Here is a 7,158-nt window from a genome sequence, read left to right on the forward strand (position 1 = left end):
TATTATATATATACATATAGCAAGGTATGTGACACCAGCCAATATTAGAAGCTCACTACTCTATCAATTTTCAAATGTTTTTTTTTTTAACAAGTGCCTGTAAATACTTTGAATTTATAACGAATATTACATGACTGTGGTGTTCCAATTGTTTGTATAGGGCACGTTTACGGTGTCAGTATACAAACATCCTAACACAACAACAACAAGATTCTTTGAGAAACACAATGCCCCCCAGTAAGCCAAATATGAAGTTGCTATGTAGTTTATCAGGGTTGCCACCAACCTGATGAAATAAAATTCCCCGACTTTTCACTGACTTTTCCCTGACCAAATCTTGGTTTTCACTGACTAGGCATATGCATTCTTGAATTATCATCCGAAAATCATTTTACTACTTCAGGTCACCATGACCTTGACCTTTGACAAAGTGACCTGAAAATCAATAGGGGTCATCTGCGAGTCATGATCAATCTACCCATGAAGTTTCATGATCCTAGGCGTTTGTGTTCTTGAGTTATCATCCGAAAACCATTTTACTATTTCAGGTCACCATGACCTTGACCTTTAACCTAGTGACCTGAAAATCAATAGGGGTCATATGGAGTCATGATTAATCTACCCATGAAGTTTCATGATCCTAGGCGTATGCGTTCTTGAGTTATAATCCGGAAACCATTTTACTATATTCGGGTCACCGTGACCTTGACCTTTGACCTAGTGACCTGAAAATCAATAGGGGTCATCTGCGAGTCATGATCAATCTACCCATAAAGTTTCATGATCCTAGGCGTATGCGTTCTTGAGTTATCATCCGGAAACCATTTTACTATTTCGGGTCACCGTGACCTTGACCTTTGACCTAGTTACCTCAAAATCAATAGGGGTCATCTGCGAGTCATGATCAATGTACCTATGAAGTTTCATGATCCTAGGCCCAAGCGTTCTTGAGTTATCGTCTTACAACCATCTGGCGGACGGACCGACCGACAAGAGCAAAGCAATATACCCCCTCTTCTTCGAAGGGGGGCATAATAAAATATTCCATTTATTGTGTACATTCTTTGATGAAACACACTTAAAATCATCAATGCAATAACTAATGTACAGATTTTGAATGTAAAGCAAACACTATATTTATTGTCCCCTACCGGAGGGGACTTATGGTTTGCGCTCTGTGCGTCTGTTTGTCAGTCTGTCCGTCACCTTTTTCTGGATCCTGCGATAACTTTAAAAGTTCTTCATATTTTTTCATGAAACTTGAAACATGGACAGATGGTAATATTTTGATTATGCAGGTCTTTTCATTTTGTTCCTACGTCAAGAATCTGGTTGCTATGGCAACAAATATATATATATTTTTTTTAATCTGAAAATAATGGTGTTTCACCGGTAGGGGACATATATTGCTTGGCAATAGTCTTGTTTACAATTATTTCTGTAAGATTGTCTTTACAGGGTTCGACATTAACTTTTTTTACAGCAAGACCGTCGGACCAGCTCCTCTTAAAATGTACTAGCCCGAACCTGATGTCTACTAGACCACAAATTACATAGCAAATGAACACAATTGTGTCATGTAACTGTTTAATCAGGATTTATCAGTAAATAATCAGTGAACACCAGATTTTTTTTTCAAATTCAATCCATGGGAACTGACTCGATTTTCCATCTAGGATAAAATTGACGTTTTCGTGTTTCTTCATATTTACGTTTCGTGTCAGTTTAAGCGTCGGATTCTTTTTTATTAACTGATTTGTCGGACGAAAATCCGAACTTGAACAAAGCCATTCTTTAAATTACATTCTCTTGTCTGCTACGCAAAAATGTTTACATTGACGATACCGATTTTCAATAGAAGTTGTAAAATCATGCTCTACAGTTTTACGACACTGCAGAAAATCATTAATATTCATTACAACTTTACTAATGGTTACAATATACTAAAATATTTTGGAGTGCAATGCTATACTCTCTAATAACATGAACATCATTTATAAGAAGACACAATTCTCTGTAGGGGCACTTGCCATGGCTTTATTTTAGAATGTTTCTTTGTGCATGTGGTAGGGAAAACATTGATGTTTAACAAAAATTCACTCTTTTGCTTGAAGGTTGGAGACTACATGAGACTTTGACAGATGGCGGGAAACCCAATTCAACTGGTACGAAGCCGGTAAATAGATGGCCATAAAACAGTGACCGCTGATTCGCGTCGAGTTCTTTCTTGCATAACGTATGACCCCTCTTTTTTATTGTTTAAATCATTGCGGCTTGGAATGCTCTTTAAGAAAAGGTATGGTTATGGGGATGTCTATGCGCAAAAGTTTGACTTTATTTTTTGTTAAAGTTATTGCTTTCACATTGAATTTGTGTAGGAAATCTTTTAGTATATTGTGACCTAAACTAACTTTAGGTAAAAATGAAATATCATCTGCAAGTGCAAAATATGACTGGGAAAGCTGATATTTGGTCATTTCTTAGCAAAAGAGAAGAATATAAGTGCATTAAATGCATGAATTCAGATTATTTGATCTGGAATAGTTGTTTTTCAAGTTGACCCCCACCCTTATATAGGAGAATAAGGGCTAAATTGCTTTCCGACTTAAATTCAAAGGCATTTTGGTTGACCGTGTAGCGTTAATGTGCATCATGAAGTCAGAATTCAACGCCAGGGACTCCGTTATCCAGTAACGCAACAATAGCTTGTGCGTAAAGCATGAACATTCAAACAGAGCCCCATTTCACCGACATGGAATGGCGAACATTTTTACAGTTTGGACAGTGCAGCAGACACTTAACTGAGCCAGCTTTCATATTTAGTTCAATCATGAACATAACAAGCTTTATCACTTGCTATTATTCATAGAAATACACATACAATACATAAATGCATTTTCTTTTTTCATTTTATACCTATTTCTATTGGGTATTTTGACCTTTTCAGGTAGAGAAATGTCTGGGACTTAGCCGAGGGCAACTGGAGAAGGGTTGTTGATGGCAAAACAGGTAATAATACTAAATTATTATCATGTACACAAGCAAATAAGCATAGTTATGATGCTTAAGGTGTGAAATACTGTCATAATAAGGTTTGTGGTCACTCAAATCCTTGCCGTCGTGCAATTCCCCGTGCAGTTTGTATTGATAGCTCCGCGTCCTGACACGTAAAGCTCATGCTTTGTTGGCAGCGGAAGTTGGCACTTAACTGGTTTATCCTTGTTCCTAAGCATGTATGCAGTACATCTGAGTTGATAAGCTACTTGTAACCCTACAATTAGCTTGTGTTTGGTATTGTTTTCTCACAATATACTTACAGTCATGGTCCCGGCTTGAAAGGATGTGGCGTCCGACTTAAACATAGGATTGTTGTAGCAAGTTTCCCCTTCATTATTAACCTTAGAGGGATCTTTTTGCCAAAATTTGGCATTTCAGCAACCAGTTTTGTTTTTTATTTGGTGCATGCTTCTCTCATTCAGTGATTTAAGGGAAGTATTGACCTTATTCGCTTGTCTTTTCATACAAAGGTGACATGGATCAATGAACTTTGTTGTGTTGAGAATTCTGCGGGAAGCTGTGTCCCCAGAAGAAGTTCCAGAAACCCCTTTCAGGAAGCTTGCATTGATCTGAGCTGCCTTTCTGTCCCTGTTACAACATGAAACCTCATTTCTAAGCTTTTAATGCTTACCTACATGTGTGTGTCTTGTTCATTTTAACCTTTGCTTCCATTCTGGACCCCCAAAATGAGCATTTTTGTCTTTGGCTCGGTTATGAAGCCCCATTTTGACCAGATTGCCACCATAAAAATAGTCAAAAGTACTTATTTTGTGCCCAAAACATGACATTTTGTATTATCTTTAACCTCTTAATGAGAGCTGGCAGTGAATATTGACCATCTTCTGCAGTTTAAAGGCACCCATGACATTATATGCTAGAATATATCATTTGCAGCTTGTAAACAAATTGGCTCCGAGCAACAAAGCGCTTTCAAGATTTCACACTTTTATTGGTGCGAAACAACAAGTTATTGGAAGCTTATTGATTTCTACACTTCAAAGTATCTTTGATCTCTCATTTTCACCAATTTGCTTATTGTCTGTGATGAAATTGGATTTTTTTTGCTTTGAAATTGACATTTTTGGGGTGATTTAAAAAAAAAAAAGAACAAAAAAGGCATTATCAAAATTGCTTTGAGTGAAAATATCTACCAAATTCATTCTTTCCCCACCCCGCATAAGCCCCACATGCCTGTCCATTTGGTTTGTTTTGGTATTTTGTTGCATATATTGAACACAACAACTTTAAATCTTAAAGGGACATTTAAGCTTTAACAGGCCTAAAATTGCCTTCTTCGGACCGAAAACACCCGCGTGTGAAAATATGATATAAAATGGCCAAATGGACAGAATCCAGCCAAACCTAATATTTTGCTGCAATATGCATAGGAAGATAATAATATGCAAGAAAAACACATTTTAATCAGAATAAATTTCTCCTTTAGGTTACAATATACTAAAATATTTTGGAGTGCAATGCTATACTCTCTAATAACATGAACATCATTTATAAGAAGACACAATTCTCTGTAGGGGCACTTGCCATGGCTTTATTTTAGAATGTTTCTTTGTGCATGTGGTAGGGAAAACATTGATGTTTAACAAAAATTCACTCTTTTGCTTGAAGGTTGGAGACTACATGAGACTTTGACAGATGGCGGGAAACCCAATTCAACTGGTACGAAGCCGGTAAATAGATGGCCATAAAACAGTGACCGCTGATTCGCGTCGAGTTCTTTCTTGCATAACATATGACCCCCCTTTTTGATTGTTTAAATAATTGCGGCTTGGAATGCTCTTTAAGAAAAGGTATGGTTATGGGGATGTCTATGCGCAAAAGTTTGACTTTATTTTTTGTTAAAGTTATTGCTTTCACATTGAATTTGTGTAGGAAATCTTGAAGTATATTGTGACCTAATGGAAACAAGCAATTTCTACAGGAAGCTCTCCTTTGCGTCTAAAAATAGAGATGTATCATGTGAATGCTCCGCGTTTATTTAAATACACAAGTTTTGTTTTAATGTAAATAACGCATACGAGAGTAATTTAACACATAAAAAATAAAGGTTTTCACAGCAGTTAGTTATAGTTATATGAATCAGTACAGATTTTTTTTTATGTACGACCAGTCGGACAAGCTAGCCCGCAGTTTTACTAGCCCGACCACCGATCTTACTAGACAATGTCTGTCGGACGTGCCTGAGTGTCGAACCCTGAACTTTATGTTTATACTAAATTGTTTTAACAGATGTTCTCATGTGTTTACAGCCAGTAATGCCTTGGAGTGCCTTGCAACCAAAGATGAGTTTATAGATCAGGGGAGGGAACTCTCACCAGAGGAGGCGGAAATACAGAAGGCTGTAGTTGGTATAATGAACACATAAGGAACATGTTTTGAATGTTTGATAAACAGTTAAAAATCCTGTTCTTATGCATCCCATGATCTTTTAAGATTGTGGGGTATATCAGTTTAAGTATATTTATTAATTTTAAAGTTGGAGGACAACTTATATTTGTATGATTTGGGACTTAAATGATAATTTGCCTTAACATTATGTTTTTATACATATTCTGTGTTATTGCTTTCTTAGTCCAACGTTTTTCTTTTGATCCCAACCTACTTCATGACAATGTTTCTGGTCACATTGAAGAGATTTGTTCACAGATGGAGTATATATAATGTCTAAATAATTGCCATAAATTTCTTGATCTAATTTAAAGATGGACCTGTGGAGCTCCATGATAATTACAATAAATTACGAAGAACAAAAAAAATTGTTGCATTGAAAGGGCTGAAACCGGTGTCTTTTAGATTTGTCTTAACCTCTTGGCTATACGGACTGTCGTTGTTTACGCTTATTTGAAACTTTAAAATGATGATTATACATTTAAAAAAATGTATGTTTAGTATGAGCCAACGTAATTAGTATAAATTTGCTCCTGGATGTGCAATGATCTGTTATTGTTTAATCTGTTACAAGAAGTTGGAGAACTGAAAGTTTCACAATGTGTGAACAAGACCCTTCAATGTGACTAAAAGCCACACTCCTCTTGGGAAGTGTTGACTGTTAAACTGTTTATGCAGTTTGTTGAATAAAAAGCGTTATTTGCTTACCAGCAAGTATGTTTGTTCTTTTAAACCACTTAGATTTTGTTATTGACTTAATTTAGTTTAATATTGCAAAGAGTGATTAGGTTAACTAACTTCCATTACCGGTATATGGCTGAAATACTGTAATTATTTGAAATATCCACAACAAAAACAACCAGGAGGCTGTTTGATGAATTGATGCTATAATAATTATTTGCTCTTTTTATCACGGTTTCCTTTTTCTGTACGCAGGTCCCTGTATGAACATTGTATCCGGATGTGTGCAAATCTGCAAATCTCTCCGTGACTACACATACGATCCAATGTACACAAAAAACGCTCTTGCCAGTCTTGCATAGTCAAATGTACAAAGCAACTCAAACACGAGCTTCAAAACACCTCCATATGGATTTCCAAATAAGAGGCGTAAGTCCTTCAAAAAGGGACAACTATTTATGGATGTTGACACTTCAGATGAAAACCAGCATGATTTATCTCCCTTGAGTGGAAGTTTACCACTGCAATATGCTTCAGAAAATCATGGGATGGAAGGGAATTATGGGAAGGATCTTTCACCTCGGTCAACTGTAACAGATGTTTTCATAGCTACTAGTATCTCCAGATAGAAGTTATTTGGTTTGAATAGTTTGACTTTTGTTTACCTTAGAATGCACTGCTCAGATAGTGAGCTATTGGTGTAGGGTACTAGTCATGCGTTGTTGTGGGTGCTCGAGTACTAACAACAAGTCCTTGATGCAAAAGTACTAAAAACAAGTCCTTGATGCCAAAATGTATTTTCTTGACACAAATCGATGATTCAAGTATTGGTCTTTGTATTATTATTTGTTAATACTTGTGATGGACCAGTGCAAAAAAGTTAATACTACTGGTATACAGCACAGACTTGGCATACATTTTTGATCACCTCGGCACACAATGGTAATGGTGAGGTTTTGTGATCCCATGTTTGTCATCTATCCTTCAGTCTGTTGGTGCACACAATTCCACCTG

General features: G+C 36.5%; 1 long non-coding RNA gene across 1 annotated transcript; it reads left to right on the top strand.

The window, feature by feature from the left end:
* Positions 1 to 2,174: 2,174 nt before the first annotated feature.
* On the top strand, positions 2,175 to 6,534 carry LOC127867247 (uncharacterized). The gene is made up of 5 exons (XR_008043399.1): positions 2,175 to 2,236; positions 2,948 to 3,009; positions 4,684 to 4,734; positions 5,325 to 5,423; positions 6,400 to 6,534. It is a non-coding gene; the product is annotated as an uncharacterized LOC127867247 (long non-coding RNA).
* Positions 6,535 to 7,158: the final 624 nt, after the last annotated feature.

The sequence above is a fragment of the Dreissena polymorpha genome, chromosome 2, assembly GCF_020536995.1.
Source record: "Dreissena polymorpha isolate Duluth1 chromosome 2, UMN_Dpol_1.0, whole genome shotgun sequence".
Lineage (NCBI taxonomy): Eukaryota > Metazoa > Mollusca > Bivalvia > Myida > Dreissenidae > Dreissena > Dreissena polymorpha.